The sequence below is a fragment of the Balaenoptera physalus genome, assembly GCF_965194825.1.
Source record: "Balaenoptera physalus genome assembly, chromosome: 11".
Lineage (NCBI taxonomy): Eukaryota > Metazoa > Chordata > Mammalia > Artiodactyla > Balaenopteridae > Balaenoptera > Balaenoptera physalus.
The window spans coordinates 35234671-35260802 of NC_138896.1; the positions used below are offsets into that span (position 1 = coordinate 35234671).

Consider the following 26132-nt stretch of genomic DNA (forward strand, 5'->3'; position numbering starts at 1 on the left):
TGGGAAATTCAGTCAAGAAGTTTGCTAAAAGATGGAGACCTGATCATAGGATTACAGAATGTCACCACTCTGTGCCCCCATATCTCACCACCACATTACTAAAGACCTATGTACAGCAGTGCCTTTTACCTAGTACAGTATCATATCTGGTTATCAAGAAAAAAGTGATTTCACAATACATATAAATATTGAACCATTATTTTGTACATGTGAAACTAACAATGTTATGTCAATTATAACTCAATTAAAAAAAGGCATACCAAAGGCAAAAGAACATAATTTTAAGAGACAAAGTATTAGAACCAGACATGGCAGTGATGTTGGAAATATCAGACTGGAAATTTAAAACAACTATGATTAATATGCTAAGTGTTCCATTAGGATAAAGTAGACAGCATGTAAGAACAAATGGCAATGTAATTAGAGATAGAAATCCTAAGAAAACAAAAATGCTAGACATAAAAATCAAAACACTAATAGAAATGAAGAATGTCTTTGGGTTTAATAAACTAGATAGACATGGCAAAGGAAAGAATCTGCCCTAGAGAATATCACAGTAGAATTCTCAAGCCAAAAAAGTAAAAACATAGGCTAAAAAAAAAAAATTCAACAACTGTGGGACAAATACAAAAACTGTAGTGTATGTATAATGAGAATATTAGAAGAAAAAGGAACAGATGAAATATTTGAAGCACTAGTGACTGAGAACATCCCCCAAGTTAATGTCAGACACCAAACCACAGATCCAGGAAGCTCAGAACAAGCAGGATGAATGCTCCCCCTAAAAGCCTACACCTAGACATAGTATTTACAAACCACAGAAAATCAAAGATAAAGAAGAAAATCCTAAAAGCCAAATGGAAAAAAACAGCTAAAAGCCAAATGAAAAAACACCTTACTTATAGAGCAAGAAAGATAAGAGTTACATCTAACTTCTCAGAAACCAGGTAAGCAAGAAAACAATGGAGTGAAACAGTGTTGAGAGAATTATGGGAACCGACCTAGAATTATGCACCCTACAAAACATCCTTCAAAAGTAAAGGAGAAAGACTTTCACTCAAACAAATTAAGGGAATTTGTTGCCAGTAGACCCACCTTGCAAGAAATGTTAAGTTATTTAGATCCCAACACTCATTACCTGACTTAGTGAACAGATAAAGTTTAGAACTTCTAGCATGGGGAGAAGTCACGACTGCCCTTCTTTCATTCCAGAATTTTGTCCAGGAACATATAGGCTTCTGATACCCCTGGATGACCCTCAGTAATATTGGTGGATTCCGGAAATAAGTGGATGGGACAGACTAGGAGACCAAATTTAAGAACTGGAGTCCAGGCCAGCTAGATGATGAGTACTGGCTGGGCAGAGGTGAGAACTGTCCACATCCACCCAATGGCAAGTGACATAACCTCTGCCAGAGGCTGTATCACAGCTCTGAGCCTGACCTGGGCAAGGCCAGCTAGGAGGGTTGCTGAGCTGCTCCCTGTAGTTCACTCAGCTGTGGAAATGGCAGGGAGCGTGGAGGCTGACTCCTTTCCACAGACCCCTAACAAGACCTCGGTAGGAGAGGAATCAGCTCTGGCAGATTGGAAGCAGGGCCGTCATTAAAAACTTTTCTCCTTAACTTCAAAAAGATAAGAGTTCCTAAGTTTTTTCAGCTTTATTAAGGTATATCTCACATATAAAATTGTAACTAGAGAAGAAAAACATAGGTCAGAAATTCGAATCTACATAAAAAGGGAAGAGCACCAAAGAAGGAGTAAGTGAAGGTAAAATTGAGTCTTTTGTAGACCACATATAGTTGCATCCTATGTTTTTATTCTGCCAATCTGTCTCTTGATCAAGTAGTTTAATCCATTACATTTAAATTACTGATAGGGAAGGACTCACTCTTGACATTCCTTTGTTTTCTGTATGTCTTATAGCTTTTTGTCCTCCATTTTCTTCTTACTCCCTGCCTTTGTGTTTAGTTGAATTTACTTCTGTAGTGACATGTTCTGATTCCCTTCTCATTTCTTTTCATGTATATTCTATAAATATTTTTTGTGGCTACTAGGGGAATTACATCAAATATCCTAAACTATAACAATTTATTTTAAATTGATAACTTCAATTAAATACAAACTGCTCCTTTATAGTTTTACCTCCCACACTTGTTCTTTTTTGTTGTTTGTTGCATATTTTATTGAAGTATAGTTGATTTACAATATACTAGTTTCAGGTGTACAACATAGTGATTCAGTATTTTTATAGATTATACTCCCTTTAAAATTGTTACAAAACAATGGCTATATTCCCCCGTGCTATACAATATATCCTTGTTGATCTATTTTTTACGTAGTTGTTTGTATCTCTTAATTCCTTACTCCGTCTTGTCCCTCCCCCCTTTTCTCTCCTCACTGGTAACCACTAGTTTGTTCTTTATATCTGAATCTATTTGTGTTTTATTATATATATATTCACTTGTTTTATTTTTTTAGATTCCACATGTAAGTGATAATACAGAGAATTTGTCTTTCTCTGACTTACTTCACTAAGCATAATACTCTAGGTCCATCTGCATTGTTGCAAATGGCAGAATTTCATTATTTATGGCTGAGATATTCCATTGTATGTTTGCGTATATATCTACCCAGATATAGATATATATCACATCTTCTGTATTCATTCATTCATCTGTTGATGGGCACTTAGGTTGCTTCCATATCTTGGATATTATAAATAATGCTACTATGAACATTGAGTTGAATGTATCTTTTTGAATTAGTATCTTCGTTTTCTTTGGATATATACCCAGGAGTGGAATTGCTGGATTATATGGTGGTTCTATTTTTAGTTTTCTTTGAGGAACCACCATACTGTTTTCCATAGAGACTACGTCAATTTACAGTCCCACCAGCGGTGCGCTAGGGTTCCCTTTCCTCCACATCCTTACCAACATTTGTTATTTGTAGACTTTTTGATGATAGCCACTGTGACAGGTATGAGGTGATATCTCATTATGGTTTTTATCTACATTTCTGATTAGTGATATTGAACATCTTTTTCATGTGCCTGTTGGCCATCTGTATATTTTCTTTGAGAAAATGTCTATTCAGGTCTTCTGCCCATTTATTAATCAAGTTTTTGATATTGTATGAGCCATTTATATATTTAGATAGTAACCCCTTGTTGTTCACATCATTTGCAAATATTTTCTCCCATACAGTAGGGTTGTCTTTTGTCAATGGTTTCCTTTGCTATGCAAAAGCTTTTAAGTTTAATTAGGTCCCATTTGTTTATTTTTGCTTTTATTCTTTTGCCTTAGGAGACAGATCCAAAAAAATATTGCTGTGATTTATGTCAGAGTGTTCTGTGTTCTGTCCTAGTTTTATGGTTTCAGGTCTTACATTTAGATCTTTAATCCATTTTGATTTATAAGGTGTGAGGAAACGTTCTAATATCATTCTTTTACATGTAGCTGTCCAGTTTTCCCAGCATCACTTATTGAGGGGACTGTCTTTTCTCCATGGTATATTCTTGCCTCCTTTGTCATAGATTAATTGACCATAGGTGCATGGGTGTCCCATACTTGATCTTATATCACAATGACATCATTATATATTGTGTACCAAACATAAAATTAATTCTCATGCTTTTCTTTTAAATCTTAAGAGCTGTGAAATTTATAATACAGGCTTTTATATTTGTCCATATATTTCCCTTTATCAGAGAACTCTATATTTTCATATGGCTTTGAGTTACTGTTTCGATACTTTCTTTTAAAGCAGAAGACTCCTTTTACTGTTTCTCTATAGGGCAAGTCTAGTGATCATGAACTCCCTCAGCTCTTTATCTGAAAAGTATTTATTCCTCATTGTTGAGGACAGATTTGTCAGATACAGTATTCTCTGACAGTTTTTTCTTTCAGCACTTTGGTTATGTCATCTTGTTCCTTTCTGGTCTGTAAAGTTTCTGCAGAAAAATTTGCTGATAGTCTTATAGGGGCTCTCTTTATGTGATGAGTCATTTCTCTCTTGCTGCTTTCAAGATTCTTTGTCTTTAGGCAGTTTGATAACATCTCAGCGTGTGTCCCTTTATTCTACTCGGAGTTTGAACTTCCTGTTTTTGTACATCCATTTCTTTCCTCAAATTTGGCAAGTTTTAGGCCATTAGTACTACACAAAAGCTCTTTGACCCTTTTCTCTTTTTCTTCTGGGACTTCCATAATGCATATATTGGCCCATTTGATATTGTTCCATAAGACCCTCAAGCTCTGTTCACTTTTCTTTATTGACTCCGAGGAGCAGAAAGAATAACTTCAGATCACTCAAGTTCACTGATTCTTCCACCTGTTTCAGTATGCTGTTGAATCTCTAGTAAATTTTTCACCTCAGTTATTATAATTCAGCTCCAGAACTTGTTTGGTTGTTCTACAATTTCTATCTCTGTTGCTATTCTAATTTTGTTCCTATATCATTTTCATGGTTTAGTTTAGTTGTGTATTACTTAGCTCATTAGCATACTTAAGATGACTGTTTTGAAGTCTTCCTCCAGTCAGAGGACTGTACTTCTTTAGGGTCAAGTTTTAGAGATTTATTGTGTTCCTTTAAATGGGCCATGTTTCCCTGTTTTTCATATGCATTATAATTGCTTCTTGAAAATTGGGCATTTGGAAACAGGCACTTCTCCCAGTCTTTGCAGAATTTCATGTAGGGAAAAATCCTTTGCTAATCAGCCCAGCATAAAGGCTTAATGTTCTCTCAAACCTAATTTGGTGATGCATCTTCCCTGGTCCTCTGTGTGTTCTTACTCCAATTCTCTATATACCCAGTTGCCTTTAAATGTCTTAATGTCCCTGAGAATCTCACCCCCTAAAGGGACTCCTAATGTTCTTTTGTATTCCTTTGCCCATAATCTCTTGCCCCCAGGAGCCCATGTGTCTGCAGTCACCCTGCAGCTCTCACACTGTGGTAACTCCCACTGCTTTCAGGGGCCTCTAACGTGACATCCAAACTATGCTGCTCTTTCCATCAGTGTTCCAAGTCGAATGAGACAGAAGCCAATCCTTCAAGCAGCCCTCAGATAAGCCAGAACATTGCAAGCAAGTTCCATTCTTTTCCTTCCCTCCTGAGGGATGGCCCAGGAATTGGCAGCTTCCTCCCAACTGACCCCAAAGGGGGTGGAATAATGGCAAACAGAAATGCCAGAGAGTTTTCTACTGTTTCGAGAGCAGCTTTTTCTTGATTAGGCTGGTTGTTACAGTTTAACTTGGTTCTAGAGTCTTTGCAAAGCTTCTTTAGCCTATGTACTGTTTCCACAGGGAATGCAAACCTGGTGCTTTCTATTCTACCATCTTGCTTGTGTCACCCCAACTCCTTTTTACCGTTTCTGTTCGTCTCTTCCTGGCTTTGAGCTTTTGCCTCCAATAGGGCTGTACCTACACTTCCTCTTTTTTGGAGAACTGCCTTCAAGCTTGGAACTACCTCATCTGCAGACAGAGAGCTGGAACAGTCTGGGAGTTTGTTTCCCTAGGGCAGTCCTTAGTCAGTGGCTGTCCACACCTGGGGCAAAGGTGATCCACACCCATCAAACTGGGGAGGTACAGCTGCTGGAGTTCCCTATGGGATCAGCCTGCTGTTCCCTTTTGTGGGACCTTGCCTGAGTCATACACCTGCTTTGATTTCTTCTCTTTCCTGCTTCCCAGACTCCCTTCAATGTTCCTTGCAACCCTTCCTTAATGAATCACTTGTACATATCCTCATTTCACGGTCTGTTTCTAGGAAACATAACTGAGATCCAAAGTGTATATTGCATTTCTCACTCTACAAAGAGCAGCTTGTAGCTTATTGAGATTAAGAAACTGGTTTCTGGGGGCAAGACAGCTGGAAGCAGGACCTCGGTCCTTGTCTTCTTTGAAGAAAGAATTCAGCAAAGGGACCAAGATTGTGAAATAGATAAAGCATTTACTAGAAGCAAAGTACCTGTGGAAGAGCACAAGGGCGAACTTGGAGTGAGTTGTGCCCAATGGGGGTGGCTTAGATCGCTTATATGGGGGGGGGGCAGTCTTCCAGGTTGTCTCTGGCCAGTCTTCTTGCTTGTGGCCATATTTGGCCTGACTCAGGGTCCTTCCTGACAGGCACGCACATCTCTCAGCCAAGATGGATTCCAGCACGAAGGTTTCTGGGAGGTTGGCTGGCGACTCTTTCTCCCTTTGACCCCTTCCCTAGACTGAGGACCTTCTCTGCGCATGTGTAGGCTGGGAAATCCCCCTGACCACAAGAATGAGAAAAATGTGGTCACTTTGTCTTTTACCCAATCAGGGCCCAATGCTCCTGCTAGTATCTTATCTCAAAGTGTCAGCAGGAGTCTGGTTGCAGCTGCTCAGGCTGGGGCCCATGTATCTCCTACCTCAAAACCAACTGTATGCTACTATACATTAAACTCCTCACCTTATAGTCTTAAAAAGCAGGTTTTCCCTAAACGCCTGTCTAATTTGAAGAGGATCTTAGATGTTAAAAGGAATGTGGGACAAGAGAACCAGCATGGAGAGAATCCCTGGATTACTGGTCCAATCAGATCCTGGCAGGAAGGAGATGGCATACTTCATGGATTTAACTAAAGAGTGGTTAATAAGGGGACTCTTAAAGAGATAGACGTACGGTTAAGGAAACTAACAAAGAATTGTGAAGCACCAAGGGAGTATAGACAGGAGAACGGTTACCACCGTGAGCACCTGGAGGGGTATGGAGAGGAGGTTGTTACTGGAACCTAGTCCAAGTTGTAACCGTGGAAGAGAGGCAGCCCAATAAGAGTTGTGGCTTTTGGTAGAGGGACTCGATTGCTGCCAGAGGTGGCCTGTTAGGAAGTATGGGGAATAAGCACTGCAACCTCATTCCTCCCACTCTCTGACCTTCTGTAGGTGCCTTCCATTGGCTGAATGCCCTAAAAGTCAGAGGGAAAGTGTGGAAGATACAGATGTGCCCCCTTTCAAGGACCACCTTGCTTCCCAGGTACATAGCGCCATTCATTCAAGGTCATGTCTGACCTGTAGCAGCCCCTAGCCCATGACTGAGCAAGGTAGAGGTATACAGGTCCTTTTCAGTGTCCCCTATGGGGATGACATAGCTGAGTAGACTTCAGAAGTCCCCACCAGGCTGGCTAAAAGTTCGTTGGGCCTGCATTACAGTTTGATTTCTCTCTGCTTCATCCAGCTTCCTTACCTCCCTCTCACAGGTGTTGGTACCTAGTGAACACCTTGCATCCCAGACTCCATTTCAGTGTTTCTTTCTAGAGAAATCAACCTGTGACAGCAAGATAGATGGGTGCTGCAATCCCCACAGGCCAGCCACCTACGTGCAAAGCAAGACAGAGTAGCACTGAGGGGTCAACACAGAACAACCCATAAATGACCAATAATCAACACGTATCTCCCGTTCCTGTGTTCTTACTGCTCTATCCCTTCCCTTAAAGTGTAGAGTTAAAGTGCACTTGGGGCCCTTTGATCTGAGGGATCCCAGGCAGTCTGGAGACGTGTGTAGGGATCTGAAGGCGAGCTTACCCACACATCCCATCCCCGTCATATGCTCCCCACCAGGTGCATGAGAATCTGTCTGTGCAGTCGACACTGTCTCCAGGCGCATGCGTGCATGTCAGCCTTGTGTGCGACCCCCCTGTGGGCTGTCAAGGAAAACTCCACAGTGATGCTAAATGACGCAGCTCTGGGTGAGTTGATTAAGCAGTTCAGTGACAGCATCCTCCCGGGGAGAGGACGAGGCTTCTGAGGACGTCTGAGCGAGTTGGAATGGGGTCCCAGTGAAGGGAGCTGGCTGACGGCCCACAGAGGTGGCAAATGTCCTTTGTCCTTGGGAGCACGGCCACCTGGCTTACCCTTGGCAGTGGGCAGGCTGTGCTCAGACCGGAGGGGTGGTGGGGATCCCCTGTGTACCTCAGGCTAGAGATGGGGAACTGTTAGATTGAAGTAAACTTAAGGCAGAGTCACAATTTTCGCGGCTGCGCCATTGGTTCCAAGCCCCCTATGGCTCGTTTGAGTGATTCTGCATTTCATCTAGATTTTCTTACATGTAAATAGCTTTTAAGACCCTCCTCTGATCCCATCTGCCATACACAGAGCTTTTTTAAGGACGGACTATGAACGTTTCCTCTGTATGTCAAGTTTCTCTGTCACAGGTGCAAGTTGGTTAGGGGTCAGCACCTACAAAAAGAAGAAGAAGCAGGATGGGGCAGAGGAAGAGCTGTGAAGCCAACTTAACAAAGCCTGTAGCAACCCTGCAGGGAGCCCTGCAGCCACTGGAGCCCATCAGTTTTGGGCCAGAATGACCAGGCCTTTATACCCAGACCCCCGTGTCACTGGGCACGAACTCCCCCCGAAAGGCATGGCATCAAGTCCCTCCTTGATGTGGAGGTGTACCACCCAGATTCCCCCCTCTAAGACTTTCCCCGCTGCATGAGGCTGCTCTTGGCCGATTCTGTTCTGGCTCCAGGCTGTGGAAGCCAAGGATGACAACCCCTGAATCCCCGGGGAGGGTGCAGGTGGAGGTCCCTGCGTCTTGCGCAAGAGACAGTGGGGTTTTGTCATGGGTCACTTTAGTTCCTCTAGACATAGGTCTGAGTCAAGGTGCTACTTGCACTGGTCTTGAAAGGATGGGCCAGAATCAAACTCACAGCCTCCTCTGCTGCCTTCTCTTCCTCTCTCCTTCCCGAAACAGCCAGACTCAGACTGAGACAGCAGGACAGAGGCCCTTGGGATTCCTCCTTGGACAGAGAGCTAGTGATTACAGAGCAGTAAATGCATTAAGGAACTAGACAATTAGATAAACACCAGTAATGAATTGAGAGTTAGCAGAACTGCAGCACTTCCTGGAGAGGAGAGTGCTTCCCTTCTCATGGTTGCTTTTCTCCTTTATGATCACCTAGAACTGGAGCTGCAGGAGCCGGAGAAGTTTGTCTGTCCTTCACCCACGAGTGCTTATGACCGGTTCCCAGCTCCTGTGGATTCCCGCTTTTGTCTGAGTGTCGAGAGCAGAGGCGCTTGCCCTGCTGTCTGACCCAGAGGCCGAGGAATGGCCAAGCTGAGGTCAGGAGCAGGGGTGGTCAGGACGCCTATAGACATGCCCTGCCTTCCTTCAGCTGTGGTACTGGAATGGAGGCTGGGCTGTGTGGCCGGACTAGACCCCAGGCCCATTTGCTTCAGTCCCCGCCTGGCTCCTATTGCAGCCACGTGACTGTGCTGTTCCTTGTCTCCTTGAGATGAAGACTGGTCAGGTGAGGCCGTATTACCTGCTTCTTTCACCTAGCTCAGTCAGGAAGGCAACTAGGGGCGTGCGTGGGTGATTAGGAATCCCCAGATGACCCTCCGGACTGAGATAAGACCATCCCCAACAGGTGTTCCCCAGAGTCTCAGGATCCTACCTAGCTGGGGATCCCAAGGCTCTGTGGCCTGGACATTGTGTGGGCTTTGCCCCGAGAGCCACTCTTTCCCAGGACATGCTGTTGGCTGCGCCATACACCACCTCTCAGGGCACATCCCATTGTCAGGGGCTCCTTGCACGGCTTAAAATATTGCTTATCAGAATGGGGTGGTGACATTCTGCTGACAAATATTAAGGCTGTTCCTGTTTCACTCCCAGAAGCACCTGTCAGCAGAGTTCGGGTCAACCCCCAGGTCCCCCTGCACTGTCACAGGGGAGCTGCCTGCCAGGGGATGCCACTGATGCTGAGGTCAGAGCCCAGCAGTGGCTCAACCCCTGGATCTGTCAGTGGGGTCCCAATAGGGAACAGGTGTCTCCCTCAAGTTTGGGTCCTTCAGTGAGGACTTATTTCCAGAAGAGCTCATTACAGAGCTGGGGGTTGGGGGTAGGGGAACAGTAACAGTAGTGGTCAGTAACAAGCCACACAGCTGTAGCAGCCTTGGGCCCTGAGGTTGGGGTTGGGGAGGGAAGATGAGTCCCAAGGAAAAGTCACAGCTCTTCTTAACGGTGCCCTTTGGTCAAGAGCACAGCCAGGCAGAAGTGACCTCCCTCCCCTACTCTGATATTCTGCCTAGGCTCCTTATGGACTAAACTCCTCCAGACAGCAGTGATGAAACCTGTTGATGCAGCTCAGCCTCCCACGGCAGAGGGGCTACGGGATAATGAAGGTATCTCGAGGAACACGTCTAGGACCAAGGTTTCCTAATTTTCTCTTCACTTTGTATGTGCCCTCATCAAATTTCACTCCCAAGAACTGGCAGAAAGGCTGGTTCTTTACTGTGTGCATGTATTTGTTATCTATTGCTGTGCAAAAAATTACCCTAAAAGTTAGCTTAACATTATACCAGGTTCTGCAGATCAGGAATCCGAGGCAGCTAAGCTGGGTGATTCTGGCTCAGGGCAGCTCAGGAGGCTGCGGTCACCTGAAAACTTGACTGGAGCTGGGGGATCCGCTCCCAGGGTGGCTGGCACACATTTCTGATGAAGGTGACCAACTCATTCTGGTGTTCCCAGGACTCTTTATATATTGGCTATGACTGCTATGGCTTTCTACACTGGAAGAGTCAACTAGTTCAAACAGAACAGATGGCCCTCAAATCCTAAAATGTTTAGTGCTTTACAGAAAACTTGCCGACCCTTGACATCGGTCTATGGTGAGAATCAACTCCAGAGGAGACACGATGTTCAACCCCCATGTTTGTAGCAGGCAATGTGCCTGGGTGACTCGACACCCCCCAAATGCCCCTCAGGACCGAGCTAAGCCCATTCGCACAGGTACTAGGGCCAGGCTCTGAGTCTCAGGATATCACCTGGCTAGGGATTTCAAGGCTTTGCAGCCTGGTTCTTAAATACATGCTACAGTGCACTTTAAACAGATGTTACTGAACTTGGCATGATGTGTGAGAACCCATTTAGGTCAGATTGTGTTGGTGGCCTGCCCGCATCCCCTGGCTTCCACCACTTCAGTGTATTCAAGTTCGACTTTAGCTGCGCCTGTGATTCCTCATCTGAGGGCTTCCACTGGCTGTTGAAATCTGGCAAATGGCAGCCTTGAAGGGGCAGGGAATTAACACCATAGGGAGCAGCCCTCAGCCAGTGACTGATAGGAGGTGATGTATGAACCCCCGGCTGCCTGAGGTGTGTGTGCTCTCCAAGTGCCCCGCAGTGGTGATGAGCTTGGTAACATTATCATTCACTGACTGCCTTCCCTTCTATGTCTCACTTCTGCCCTCTCTTATCTGTGTTTTCCTGGGCTCACCTCCCAAATAACTTCCTCTCATCTTTATCTTGGGGCTTCTTCTGACAGAACCCAACCTGAGACGCTGGGCATCAACTTGAGGTGGCCTGAAAAAGTCTTAGACTTGGCTCGGACAGCTGATTCCAATGTCTGAGTTTGCCACTTAGTTGTGACATTGGTTTGAAAGTAGAATGGTTTGCCCAGTTTTCATCTATGAAATAGGAATACCACATCCAGAAATCGCAATTGACATACTAATCAGACTAGTCAGAATTCCCCACGAGTTCTTCTGACATGAATCCCTCAAGCCTGGGCCTCTACATGGAGTCCTTTGCCTTTGTCCCTGCTCTGGACCCAATACTACCACCACTTTGCCTTCTGCTGTCAGCGCTGTGGTCAAGAGTGCTGACCTGCAGGTACTAAGTAGGTCTGGCAAGAGAGGACAATGATGAGAAAATAGCCCCTGAGTGTTTGCTCCTTCCAGAGGAGCCTAAGCCCTATGCTTTTCTACTTCTCCTGGGGCAGGTAGCTGGAACCAGCAGGCATACGGTGCTCTGCTTGGATTCAAATACCAATAGGCTCGAGAAAGGTTCTTTGGGTGCCCAAGCCTCGGGGCAACCCCACCTGCCAAATCTACCACCACTATTCCATGTATAATGATGCCAAATCTACTGGTATTCTTCCTTAAGAGAAAGAACAGGGAAGGACACTCAGTGGAATTTTAGAACACAGTAGAGAGATATTTCCTGTGCCACTGGCTTACAGGTATCTGGTATGTCTAGAATCTAATATACCTTGACTGAATTATTGAATTGTAGGGATATTAATTTCAGTGTGTCAGCTGGTCCACGATACATACTAATTTTATTCTGCTGGGTGCTGATCTGGCATTGCTCCATGACTTGAAGTCTATTGGGTAGAACCACATAAGGTCGTCTTGGCACTAAGGTTAACATCCCACCCCTGGGGCTAGGGTGAGGGATACAGGGGAAAGGGGGTGGGAGATAATGGCCTTTCATAGTAGGAGATGTCAGAGCTAACTAAGGAGGCAGGATAGTACCTTCAAAGGTGGATGGATAAAGTAACAGTCCAGATGAGAATTCTGGATAGCATATAGTCCAAGAAGGGTTTCTGGAGGTGAAAAATGTCAAGGCTGAGAGAGAGGGATGTAACAGAGAAAGGCATGCTGGCAGAAATAGGAATATGGCCAAAGGGCTTATGAAGAAGGGTTCAAGAACCTCAGAAAGACTTTTTGGAAGAGATGATTGGATGGTCAAGGAAGTCACGTGGCTTTCAAATCAGTCTTGGGTTTGAATCTGGCCCAACCACTTACAAGCTGAGAGAGCTTGGGCAATTTTCATGATTTCCACTCTAGTCATCAGTTTTTAATGTATAAAGTAGGAATCCATAACTACCTCCTAAGGGTGTTAGGAGGATTACAGCAGCCAACATGGGTAGACTATCCAGCATGGTGCCTGGTGCATAGCAAATGGTCAACAAGTGGTGGTCACTGCCGTTATCATTCCACATGTGAAGGCTGACCTGAGGAAGATGGGTGGGTTTTTCTGTGCAGCCCTGACAGCAGAAATTATAGGGAGGCAGACTTGTTTGGCTTTAGAAGAAATTCCCTGGCTTTCAGGGCTGTGTGAATACAGAGTGGATCCCCTGGAAGTCAGGGGGTCCTCCTCCATTATTTGAGCAGCTGCAGGCCCAGTCCTTGGCTGGATTGCTATAAAGGGTTTTGAGACCGTCTTAGATGGGTGGTGGTCAAATGAGTAGATTCTGAGGTGGCTCCAACCTGAGCCATGTGCACTAATCTTATTTTTCAGAGGCATTGAGGGGACCTTGCTCTAACCGAGAGCTCTGAAAACAGCTTTGTTTCTAAATCTTTCCTGTTTAAGCCCTGTTGTATCTTACTGCCTGATCAAGGATTTTCATTAGAGAAAGTGAGGTAGATAATAGGTATGAAATGTTCTGACCTCCTTTAAATCTAAGATATTTGCTGGACTGTAATTTCATTTTATTACAAATTGAGATTCTGTGGGTAGTCATACCCACCTTAGACATGTCCTTGAACCTGTGCAAATTTAATCATTTAAATGAACCAGGAGAGAGCCTGCTGTTTAAGTCACATTGGAGGTTGGTTCTCGTAGAAAAGGATTCATAACAAGATGGCTGGATTTGTATATACTGGATGTAAAGTGACTAGTGAAAACCATTTTCCAATTACTTATTGTAAAATGAGATTGCGTTCTTGTGGGCAAGGGGGATTTCTGGGATTATTAGGAAAGGACAAACACCAAGCCATGTAGATCCTGATGTTGACTTAGAAAAGTCTTTCCTGTGCCTTCATTAGCTCTCCCTTTGGGTGTCGTCTGGTTGTTCCTATTTGATATATTATAGCTGAGGCAGAATCTGGGAATCCTCCTACTTGCCTTCGACCTTTAGAGTATCAAGACTTGACTTCCAACTGTCAGTATCAGCATCTCTGTGCCTGATAGCTTTTTCTGAAATTACAGGGCAACTGACATCAGGCCCAAAGCACTAGGCAATTAACATTCCCTAAGAGCTGCTCTCAACCATTGACTGAGAGGTATATAAATACCACAACTCACATACACAAACATGCTCGCGCGCGCATGCGCGCGCGCGCGCACACACACACACACACACACACACACACACACACACACACACACACACACACACACACACACTGGAGTGGGATAATTCTGTGGCATTTGTTTAGCACTGTTACCCAAGGTCTCCAAGTGGAATTAAGTTCTAGTTGCCCTCTGTGACTTTATTGGCTTCCTTTCTTTCCCTATGTTACTTCCTCAATCCCTTACCAGTTCCTATGCACCCCTTAAACAACTTGCAGTGAATCCTCCCTTGTCTTAGGGCCAGTTTCTGGGGGAATATAAGACATGAGCTTTGTGAATTCCTTACCAGCCATATATTGGGTTACTGAACATCAGGTCTGCATAAGTGTCCGCACTACCTGCACACACACATTTTCTCCATCTCCAAAGTTCAGGAGGAGGGGCAGTGTAGCAGGGCTCTCTCACATCCCAGCCCTCAAATCACACACGGTAGAGGCATGAGAGTTGGATCAGGCTGGAAGGTCTAGAGAGCTGCATTCTGGCTATTTGCCGAAGGCTCACCTCTTGGTGCAGGGGATAAGGTCTTAATTCTTTGTCCCCTTACCCTGAAAAATACCAGTTAATCAGTGCCAGAAAGGTATAAGGATTATTCTAGGTTCTTAAGGTGAGTCTTTAGCATCTGTGCCCTTGTGTAGTCCATTTGAGGGGAGCTGCTGTGTGGGTGTCTGCCAGCGCATCCTTCAGGAGAACTTCCTTCTGGTTTCCAGACAGTCCTGCCTCTCCCTAGGACCACAAAATTGGGGGGTGGAGGGGACTTCTTTTTCTCGTGGATTGAAGGATTGGCAAAGTTATGCCTAACCTTAAATGCACTGTTTCTCCCAAAGAAGGTCACAGACTATTGGGGAGAGTTGAGGGAAACTGAGGCAGCTGCATGGAACAAGGACATGGAAGTTCTTATCAAAATAGTTTATTTCTACCGACTTTTTCATATATAAGGCGTCCACTTCTCGAGCCTACTTCCTTCTAATGTTAATAGTGAGTCTGCTTATTGTGGTCATTGCTGTCGACAAAGGGAATAATTAAGCCTCTTGGTACAAATCCCAGAAAGCACATTGGCTGCCCCAACTCAACAGAAGTAAAACTCAGTCTGTAGCAAAGTCCGTTTCTGCTGGGTTGGGGTGAGGTGGGAGTTCAGGTAGAAGATCCTGGGGTGCCTCACAGTACTCGGGCTGGGATTTCAAAGTGTCAGCGGATTCTCTCTACTTCCCTTGTCTCTCCCACATCCATCCATGGATACGCTGCATGTCACCTGGAGCATTTAGAATTTCCTTTTTTTTTTTTTTTTTTGAGGGGAAGAATGTGGTGATCTCCTAGACGGTGTAACAGACCTGTTTCTTGCAAGCTCCTTCTGTCCCTCTGTGTGGAACCACTGGCGTAGGGTTCAGTGACGTAGTGATGCTGAACTGGTGAGAAGGAGCAGAGGAGAAGCAAGTGATCTTCACAGGGGAAACTCTGAATTGTCCATTTGGAAATGATGTCCAGTCCCTTACAGGTAAACATCATTTGTAAATAACTTGCTACCAGTATATCAATTTATATCCAGTGGCACCAGATATATTGATCAGTTCCTTGGTTTTGTTTTCTGCTTTCCCAGGTACTGGGAAGTGCCCCTCCACCTTCCTTGCTTGGCATCTAGGGGACTCCTAATAGGTGGCACTTCGGGTGGCATTACAGAGAGGAAGGGGACAAAGTGGAGGAGCACAGAGGATGGTGAGTGTGTACCAGGCTTCCATAAGTTTAGATTCTTTAAGTCCTCTGATTTCCCCACCTGGATAACCAGGCTCCTGTGACTTCTTTTTTTTGGTTTGTGGGTGTTTTTAAAAAATTCCTCCCTAATTTAAAAAACTCCAGAGCAAGACTTGTTGTGGGGATTGAAGGAGGGGAAAGATCAGCTTTGCTAAGGGTACACATCTCAGGACCTGAGAGTAAGTTGTGCAGAATGACAAAGACTTTACCATTTGTTCCCAGAAAGGTATATGGACCAGGTATATGTGACCAGGGTCACATGATGAGCCTTTAGCATCCATTCCCTCATGTGGTCCATTTGAGGGGGCCTATAGTAAAGCTCTGTGGAGCGTATCCAGGGGTGACCAAATCATCAAGCACCAGGAAGCTGGACCAAGTTGCAAACTTCAGTGTAAGACTCTAAGCTTCCTCCAGGAAGGCAGGGCTGTCTTATTCATCCTTATTCCCTGGTGACAAGCAAGATGTTTTGATAAATGTGATACATGTTTGTGCTCAGAAAATGCACGTTTGAACAAGTGAAGGAGCTCCTGGGGGCTATCTGGACTGTCAGAGGCAGATGTGACATGTAAATGTCACGGTCCATGAGGAGAGAAGTAATTACAGCCCTGATATTTGGAGCATTAGGCAGAGCTCACGGAAGGGCCTGGCTCAGTGAACTACTTTGGAAGATGCCAGGTGGAGTGGGCAGCCCAGTTTGATGGCAAAGAGGAATGGGTCTCTTTCATGTCCCTGTTCATGCTCCTTTCTCTCCCAGCCTTCCCATCCATAAGGTGTGCAACTCTTTTGGTTCTTATCCAACCAGAGCTGCCTCATTTGTGAAAGGAGCTTTCAGCTCACAATGGCTTTGGGGTCATCATGGTCCCCTAGTTGGACAGATCAGGGTGCTGGCACATCCCTGGCCCCTGTGTTCAGTTCTAAGTCAGTGCTTCCCATCCGTTTACGCATCAAGGAACTCAGAGAAAATGATCATTGTACTGAGGTCACCGAAGACCACTGGCCTGGGCGCTCTGGCTGCTGTCCCAAGCTCTGTTTAGCTCCCTGTAACTCATTCCCGGCCTCCATCTGAAAGCATCCGTCTAAGCAGTCTTCATCTCCAGTGGTTCCCACAATGCCTCCCCTCCCATGAAAATAACAGGGCGAAGGCAACTACTTTCTCAGGCCGTACCTTGATGAGGTGACGTCAGAGCTCAGTCATTGAACAAATGTATTGGGCGCCTTTAATGAGCAAGGTGCTGTGAAGGGAGATGAACCGATGGAGCAGATGGAATCTTCCAGGCTCTCACAGCAAGTGAACCGGCAACCACAATATAATGGGAAAGACAGTGAAAAGGGAGCTACGGGGGGGCTACACTGGGTGGAGGGGGAGGGGTGAGGGGGAGGATTTAGAGAGTTTCAAGAGAAAGTCAAATGTATACAAAGAAGATAAAACCCTCCCTTGAGTTTGTCCTAAACCAGAGGTCAACGAATTTTTTCTTAAAGGGCCAGACAGTTGGTCTCTGTCACAAATAGTCATCATGTCATTGTAGCCCAAATGCATCCATAGCAATACATGAAAGGATGGCTGTGGCCATGTCCTAATAAAACTTTACATAAGCATGTAGCAGTAGTGACTGCATTAAACTAAAGATCAGAATTTATTAACACCTGCTCTAAAGAAAGGAAGAACAAACGCTCTATCAATCCCCTTTGATTTAGAAACAACTAGGAAGAGGGTACTTTGCTGGAGAATTTTCTCTAATCCCAGTTTGGAATAATGAATTTTAAAGCTTCTGTAAGTCATTAATCTAAGAGTGTGTTGTTGAACCCAAGTTCCTGTGCCCCAAGCACAGTGAGGCCAAACAAACCAAAAGGTCAGAGTTTGGAGCAGAGAAAGGTTTATTGCAGGGCCAATAAATGAGGACAACCAGTGGCTCAAGCTCAAAAGACCCGAGGGGTTTCAGGAAAGAAGTGTTTATAGGCAAAACCTGGGGGGAGGGCTGCAGGGTGTGTAACCCTCCTCTGATTGGTTGGTGAGATAACAGGGTGGTGTTCCAAGAATCTCAATCATTAGCCTTCTGGTTTCAACCAGTCTGGGGTCCCTGTGCTCGTGCTCAGCCTGCAGTTGCCATCCTCCACGTGGGCGGGGGCCTTAGTTCCTGTAGAAGAACTCAAGATATGTATCAGGTTGTTATGCATATCCCCTGAGGAGAAACCAGAACCGGGCTCCATCCTGCACTATTCTTTTTTTATTTTATTTTTTAACATCTTTATTGGAGTATAATTGCTTTACAATGGTGTGTTAGTTTCTGCTTTATAACAAAGTGAATCAGTTATACATACACATATGTTCCCATATCTCTTCCCTCTTGCGTCTCCCTCCCTCCCACCCTCACTATCCCACCCTTCTAGGTGGTCACAAAGCACTGAGCTGATCTCCCTGTGCTATGCGGCTGCTTCCCACTAGCTATCTATTTTACATTTGGTAGTGTATATATGTCCATGCCACTCTCTCACCCTGTCACATCTTACCCCTCACTCCCCTAATTAGTAACTGCTGGAATCTGCCCTTTGGAACTCAGGGAAGGTCTAGGAGGTGGAAAGCTTTTTCCCTACAAACAAGAAATGGGGGACATGGAAGGGCTTTTGTGCCCAGGCGGGACTGTGGCAGATGGCTCAGACCATCAGTACCTCCCTTCTTTGGAAAGGCAAAACAGGTACCACGTGGGGTGAAGGGTGAGCATCCATTGAATTTCACTGGGAAGGAGAGGAGGATACTTAACAGGAGAGGTTAGTAGATGGATTCTAAGAGAAGTGAAGAAATTCCTGGGATGGGGCTGGCTGAGGATTTCAAGAAGGATTTTAACATTCATTTTGTTTCCGGCTTTGCAGGGGTGTAATCCCACATCCTGTACCCCCAGCCTTTCAGCAAAGGGTGGATAATAGGTGAATTAGAGACAGTTGATTTCCACCAAGTACTTCATGCTCTCCTCATATTCCCAGGCTCCCTTGCAATTAGGTTGGGGCTATTTCTGGCCAATGGAATATGAGTGGGCGTAACATGTATTCTGATGTTTTTCCTCTCTCATTCTCTTCTCCTGCCATGGTAATCTTGAAGACCAAGAGTTTCAGATGGCACAGCTGTAAGATTTAGAGTGCTGTCCCAATCTATACTGTACTTCATTGAGCAACAGTTAAAATGTTAATGTATTAAGTGACAGCTTTCAACTTTTGTAACGAATTCAATAGGCTTGCAGTGCTTTGGGAAATAAAAACATGAATGGGCAACTCAAGGTAGAGACAACAGCAGCCCCAGGAAGTAAGACATTGAGTCATTAATACCTAACTAGAATATTTGGAGTCTAATACCACGTAGTAGGCAGGATATGCTATGTTACACTGTAGTAACAAACATCTCTAAAAGGGTCTGTAAACAACAAAAGTTTATCTTTCACTCATGTAAAATCTACTCTGGGGTGACCCTCCAGAGTAGCTGTCTCTCATGTGACATTGTACTGCCACATCAACACTTGCTTCCACTATTACTGAGGTTTCAGGGCAACCAGAGAGGTGGTGTCAGCCATAGGTACTTAAATGCTTCTACCCAGAAGTGACACATCACATTTCATTGGCCAAATCATGTCACATGGGCACATTTCAAGGGAGTGGGGAAGTAAAAGTGCCATTAAGGATATCAGTGAATAGTGGTAATGTCTGCTACATACTCTCTGCTACGGGAAGTATTAGACAATCCAGAAGTCTGGAAGACATAAGACTTAAAGAATAAGTAGCAATTAGCCAAGAAAAGAAGGATGGGAGGAAGAGGGGGAAAGTGTTCTGTTAAAAAAATAATAATAATAATAAAGGTCTGCATGAATTCAAGAAATGAGACATTCAGGGTGGGTGGGGAAAGCAGCCTAGGATAGAGTAGGAATATTCACCGTGCATTTGAAAGCGTGTGCAAGATATTTTAAGGCAAAACTCCCTTATGATGGAGCTTATTCCCAAGGTGAGGGTTTGGGGATGAAGGGCACTTATGGTCATTTGTTCCACACTTCTTGGGCCTAGCCTGTCCTGTGTGTCTATGTTGGCACCTGCTACAGAAAAGATGGAGAGCCTAGCTTGAGAAAGTTCAGGGCACTCAAACCCCTGATTTTTCTGTTGGTAAGGGTGAGAATTTCCCATTATTTTCCTCCAAAGTCTTCTTAGATAATTTACTAGATCGCTGAGCTGACTGGACCTCTCTAAGGACTTATTTAGAACCCTCAACACCCCCTCCATGAGGGACAGCTAGATAGGGGTCTCCACCATGACCTTATCACCACTGAGGTAGGTAGTGTCCATGGCTGCATTTTATTGCACCAGTCTTAGGAAGGAATGGGTTGAAGTTGTAGCAGCAAGAACCATATTACTTTAGACCCTAGTCTGATTTTGGTTCAGAAAATAGAGGCTGCTGTTAAAATGATTTAAAGTCTGACAACTAAAATTCCATGAGTACTTCCAACCTAATTATCAGCCCAATCTCCTGATATCTGATTGTACTTAGAGGAGCCCTGAAATAATTTGTAGATAGGGCTCCATCTGAAATTAAGGCAATCGAATATTCTAGATTTTATAAGACCATCCTCCAGACTAAAGTGATAGTGACTCTTAACCACAGTTCCCCTTGCTTCTGTATTCCTTCCTCTACCCCACAATGCTGGTAGAGCGGGTATACCATAGTACTTGTTAAAATTCACAAGGCAACAACAGAGTTACACTTAGGATGTGTCCACTGTAGTAGGTTATTAACCAGAACATTCTAGATATAAATCTTTAGTTCATAGGAACAACTGTGAATGTGTGTCTGTGGGGACAGGAGGATGTTGGAAGTCTTCTTCCCTCTGGACTCCTAACTCCTAGAGGTAGAAAGAGTCATCTTTATCTTCCTGTACCCAGTGCCTGGCATTCTAAGAACTCCAGTGATTGAGTGAACTCCTACAGCATAACTGATTCCTGTCAGTTGCTTCTGATCATAAATAGAGTTGGTCAAAAATGAATGAGCCCACTGAAAGAGCTTTTCCTAACTGAACTTCACTCTCCTGCACCCTCACCGCTCTGGTCCACCTGGTGCCAATGACCTGAATGTCCGGGTCTAGCCTAGCTGACCTCATTGAGGAGAGGAGTTACAACTGTGACTAAGTCCACCAAAATACCATAGTCTATTAAAGGCATCAGTTCATCAACGTCCATGATGTTAATTTGCCGGGAAAGAGTCCCACTGGATTAAACTTTTAATTGGTATGAAATGCAGCTCAGAAAACGGGGGTCTTGGGGAACTTTTATTCTGTGACCCGGCAGTAATTAACCAACCTCCTCCAGAGTTACTGCCCCTGGGAGTATTGGAGTCGTTAAATTACCAGGCAGGGAGAAATTCTGCTATCCAGAAGCCCAACCCTTACATCTTCCCACGTCTCTCTTCCACTCCCTGTCTTTCTCTGAAGGAAGTTGTAAATGAGTGATGTCTGACCCAAAGCTTCCAAAGGCTCTCAGAGACCCTATAGAACAGTGCCGAGAAAATCCCCATCCCCTTACAGTTTTTTCTATGAACGAAAGCTTTATATCTAGAATGTTCTGCATTAGATCATCTCCAACTCATTTTCGGGGGCAAAGATGTGGGAATCTTTTAGACCCTGACATTCTAGGACTGCACCATTTTCCTGTGCCCTCTCTGTAAAATCAGGATTATGGGACAGTGGTACAGTCATTCCTTGGTATCTGTGGGGAGATTGATTCCAGGATCCCCATGGATACCAGCATCTGTGGATGCTCAAGTCCCTTCTATAAAATGGCATTGTATTTTCATATAACCTATGCACATCCTCCACTTTAAATCATCTCTAGGTTACTTACAATAAGTAACACAACGTAAGTGCTATATAAATAGTTGTAAATACAGTGTAAATGCTACGTAAATAGTTGCCAGCACGCAGCAAATGCAAGCTTTGCGTTTTAGGACTTTCTGGGATTTTTTTCCTCAAATATTTTCAATCCATAGTTGGTTGAATCTGTGGATACAAAACCCACATATTAATACATGGAGGACAAACTGTATATTCATACAGTACAATAAAAATAACAATAATATTAAATCAACAGAAGCCAAATTATAGCATTTTTCCTACAATGAAATAAAAATTAAAATGTATAAATACAAAATATAACAGTAAAAAAAGAATGATCTGTGGATACATGTGACAATATGGGTGAATCTGAAAAATATTAGGTTCACTGAAAGAAGCCAGACACAAAAGAGAGAAACCATATGATTCCATATTTATGAGGTTCAAGGACAGGCAAAATTAATCTAATGTGAAAGAAATCAGAATGGAGTTTGCCTATAAAAAGTAGGGATGGGGTTGACTACTAAAAGGGCATGTGAGGGAACTTTCTTAGGTGGTGGAAATGATTTATATTTTGAGTAGGTGGATACCTTTTGTCAAATTCATTGGGTTGTACACTTGAGATCTTATCTGACCAATAAAAGAAAATTAGGCTTGAAGGAAAAAAATACACATAGCCTTTTTTTTTTTTTTTTTAAATATTTTTTTTTTCCAGAATTAGAATTACGTCTTTATTTATTTTTTAAATTTCTATTTATTTATTTATTTTTGGCTGTGTTGGGTCTTCGTTTCTGTGCGAGGGCTTTCTCTAGTTGTGGCGAGCGGGGGCCACTCTTCATCGCAGTGCGCAGGCCTCTCACTATCGCGGCCTCTCTCGCTGCGGAGCACAGGCTCCAGACGCGCAGGCTCAGTAGTTGTGGCTCACGGGCCTAGTTGCTCCATGGCATGTGGGATCTTCCCAGACCAGGGCTCGAACCCGTGTCCCCTGCATTGGCAGGCAGATTCTCAACCACTGCGCCACCAGGGAAGCCCCACACATAGCCTTTTAACTTAGCAAATTCTACTCTTGAGAATTTGTCATTAGACAAGTGTATAAAAGCAGTCATTGTAGTGCTTATAATAAGAGAAAATATACAAAAATACAATTTAAATACTTGGCAATGTGATTAAATTATGGTAACTCTATACAATAGAATGTTCTACCACCATGAAAAAATGTTGATGTACTTTGACACGTGAAAATGCAAAATGTAATTAAAAACAGTGCAATCTCATTTTTGCAAGCATTAAATACAACAGTGGCTTTTTCGGGTTGGTTTTATTACAAGCAACATTTATGCTTTTCCAAGTTCTATATAGTATATAGAAGATGTATCTGTAATCAGTGTTTATTACTTTAAAGATACCTAGTTGTTGTGCATTTTTAATTAGACTTGGATATCACCCACCACAATGTCTAGTGCCTAGACAGCCAATGCTCAGAGCCTGTTGTTCATTTCCTTACATCCAGGCTCTCAGTCTTGTACTTTTCATTCTGGACCAAACTCAGGAGTCTTGTTATTTCCATCTCATCAATACACGGCCGCAATTTAGTCCAGAAGAGAATGCCTTTGTACTTCCTTTAGGGCATGAACTTTGAGTCTCTTACCAGATCTAGTCTGCTGCTATACTCCAGACCTGCGCATTCCATCTTCCATGAAGGTGCAAAGTTACCTGGATGAGATCTAGTTACCTTTGAAATTTTTTTTAAGGGCCAGCTTGTTAGGGCCTGCTCCCGCTTGCAGAACCTGGCCAGATTCCATGCAAGGTGCCCACACACAGGTTATATCTGGCTTCTTCTCAGCCTTGCATTTTGGCCACACCTGCACACTGCACCACCTGGCTCTACTCCCTCCAGCACTTTCTCTGGGCTCACACCTTCTCTTTGCCTGCCTTCTTTTCTAGGTTTTCATATCCTGAGATTCTCAGCTCAAGGTGCCTGTATATCTCCATATTTTCTGCAAAGGGGTTGTATAACAGGTTGAATAATGCTCCCCCCCTCAAATATGTCAAAGTCCCAACCCCCAGAACCTGAGAATGTGACCTTATTTGAAAATAGGATCCTTGCAGATGTAATTGAGAATATTTAGATGAGATTATCCTGGATTTAGGGTGGGCCCTAACTCCAATGACAGTTGTCCTTATGAGAGAAACAAGAGGGAACTGTGACACAGAAGGTCATATAAAGACAGAGGCAGAGATTGGAGTGATGTAGCCACAAGCCAAGGAACACCTGGAGTCACCAGGAGCTGGAAGAAGCAAGAAAAGACTCTCCCCTAGAGCTTCAGAGGGAGTGTGGCCCGGCTGGCACCTTGATTTTGAATTCCTGGCCTCCAGAACTAATGAGAATAAATTTGTTTTAAGCCACCAAGTTTGGCAACTTGTTACAACAGTTAACCTGTTAATACAGGTAGTAATTAGCAAACCATCTATATCAGTCCTGTTCCCACCCCTCCCACCTGCACTGATGGAAAAAGGAATCATGATGGTCTTAGCTTGAAAGACACAAATCGAAGCCTAAAGGAAGGGCTTATGTGTAGGCAATTCAGTTTGAGAAGTGAGTCCAAGAAATCAAGGGAGGAAACAGATTAAGTGCAACAGGAAAGGAAGGGATGCCAAAACAAGCACGTGTTATCCATCAGGCTGGTCACAGACGTGGACGAGGAAGGTGTGCTCGCCCTGAGACTCTAGGCGCTGTATCAGGGCCCCCAGAAATGTCCATCCAAGGGACAAAATTGGGGAGCACTTATTTACTGGCTCCCTTCTTCCATTGGTCGACAGTTGTCCCTTTGGACATCAGCTGCTCGGTGCCCATGCTTCCAGCTGTGTCAGCAGGAATCAGGAGTGAGAGAAGCTTCTGGGCAGAACATGACAGCAGTGACTGGAGTAAGAGGTGGGCCTAGAGGATGTGAGGCACAGGGTCCCATATCATGGCCTGGAGAGAAGTGTCGTCAGAGTTGGGTTGGAGGGCCAACTCTGAGACTCTGGGGAAATTCTCCCCAAACTCTAAGCCCATTTGATTTATCACTGATGATCTGACCTCACAGGTCTGTGGAGAATTCAATAATAATGAATGTGAAAGTGTTTTGCGAACTTTAAAACACTAGTAAATATCAGCTAGTATTTCCGCAATTGTATAGGATCAGCCCAAACGCGAGAGCCTATTTTCCCACATCCCAGCCTTTGGCCTGCACCTGCAACACTCTTTCTCTTCCCATCCTCTCTCACACACGGCCCTCCCCTTCTCCAACCCCTTTCCCATCCCCATCAGGACTTACAGCATCTCGTGCAGCCAATCTCCTGTCCCAAGCAAGCTGTCGGCCTAGGCTGAGGGGGATCAAAGGCTCCCTGATGCTGCCCTGAGGAAGGAAGTGGAAGGGAGAGTGCAGGGTCCCCAGATACAGAACGAACTAGCTCTCAGAAGCGTCTTCTCCTGTAACATCTAATTGCATCTTACCTGCTGCTCCGGCAAATGAAGTTTAAATAATTAACAAGGATATCAGCACCATTCGGGCGGCTGTGGGTCCCCCACAGGTGAGACCTCGGAGGGAAGGAAACTGCCTGCAGCCTGCACAGTCTGTGACTGGGACAGAGCAGGTCTGCTCCTCGCCCTCACACGCCCCAGGGGACCGTCTGGCCTGGCCTGGGCTGGTGCTCAGCAACCTTGCCACCCAAAGCCCGAGCGGGTCTTCCTGCCCTCGGCTGGCCAGGCACTGGGTGCCCAGCTCCTCTGTCAAACCAGAGACTGCACACAGCTCGTCCCTGTTCTTAGCGGGTTCTAGAGCAAGACGCTCACGCTGCGGCTCACCAACCACGAAGCAGGGCTGCCTGTGCAGCCTGCCAGCATCCCCCTAAAAGGCCAAGCGGCTTCTCATCCTCTCTCGCTACTTTCTCTGAGATGCCACGTATGATAGCAGGCCCCCTAACACGTTACTTTCCAGAAGAAATACTGTGTCAACGTAGTAACAAATATTAAACTATAAAACCTAAGAAACGTATTTATAATGACATTGTAAAAACTGTATTTATAAACATATTTTATAAAGTTATAAATATCAGTCAAGATCCCAGCAGAAACAGATGGCTCCCGTTAGAAGAACTCCTATTAGGAAGAAGGTTGATTTGTGAGGGGCCTCTTCACCAGGCGAGGGCGAGGTAGAAAGGACTCACAAAGGATACTATGGTGGTCACAGTGGAGCTGTTGCCACCCCTCAGCCTGATGGAATGAGGCGAGAAGCCCTGAAAAGAAGAGACGTATCCTGTTGGCTGCCTGGGGACATGTCCTATGAACAAATTTAAGGAATCCTACCGTGCTAAGTACCGGCGAGAGAGATAAAGGGATTCCTTGCTTCCAAGAAACCCTTATTAGAAAGGGAGGCAATGAACATTTTGGTACATGACTCCAGGACATGGAAGCAACCTAAGTGTCCATCATCAGATGAATGGATAAAGAAGATGTGGCACATATATACAATGGAATATTACTCAGCCATAAAAAGAAATGAAATGGAGGTATTTGTAATGAGGTGGATGGAGTTAGAGTCTGTCATACAGAGTGAAGTAAGTCAGAAAGAGAAAAACAAATACAGTATGCTAACACATATATATGGAATCTAAGGA

The 26132-nt window shown here is 44.5% G+C and overlaps 1 long non-coding RNA gene across 4 annotated transcripts in view; it reads left to right on the forward strand.

Moving 5' to 3' along the window:
- The first annotated feature begins 1323 nt into the window (after positions 1 to 1323).
- Positions 1324 to 26132, forward strand: part of LOC309638330 — a 76180-nt gene continuing 51371 nt past the window's right edge. For 3 of the 4 annotated variants that reach the window (XR_014251076.1, XR_014251077.1, XR_014251079.1), the window contains exon 1: positions 1324 to 15579. This is a non-coding gene — a long non-coding RNA (uncharacterized lncRNA). The remainder of the gene's footprint in view (positions 15580 to 26132) is intronic. The other variant, XR_014251078.1, reaches the window with a different exon arrangement.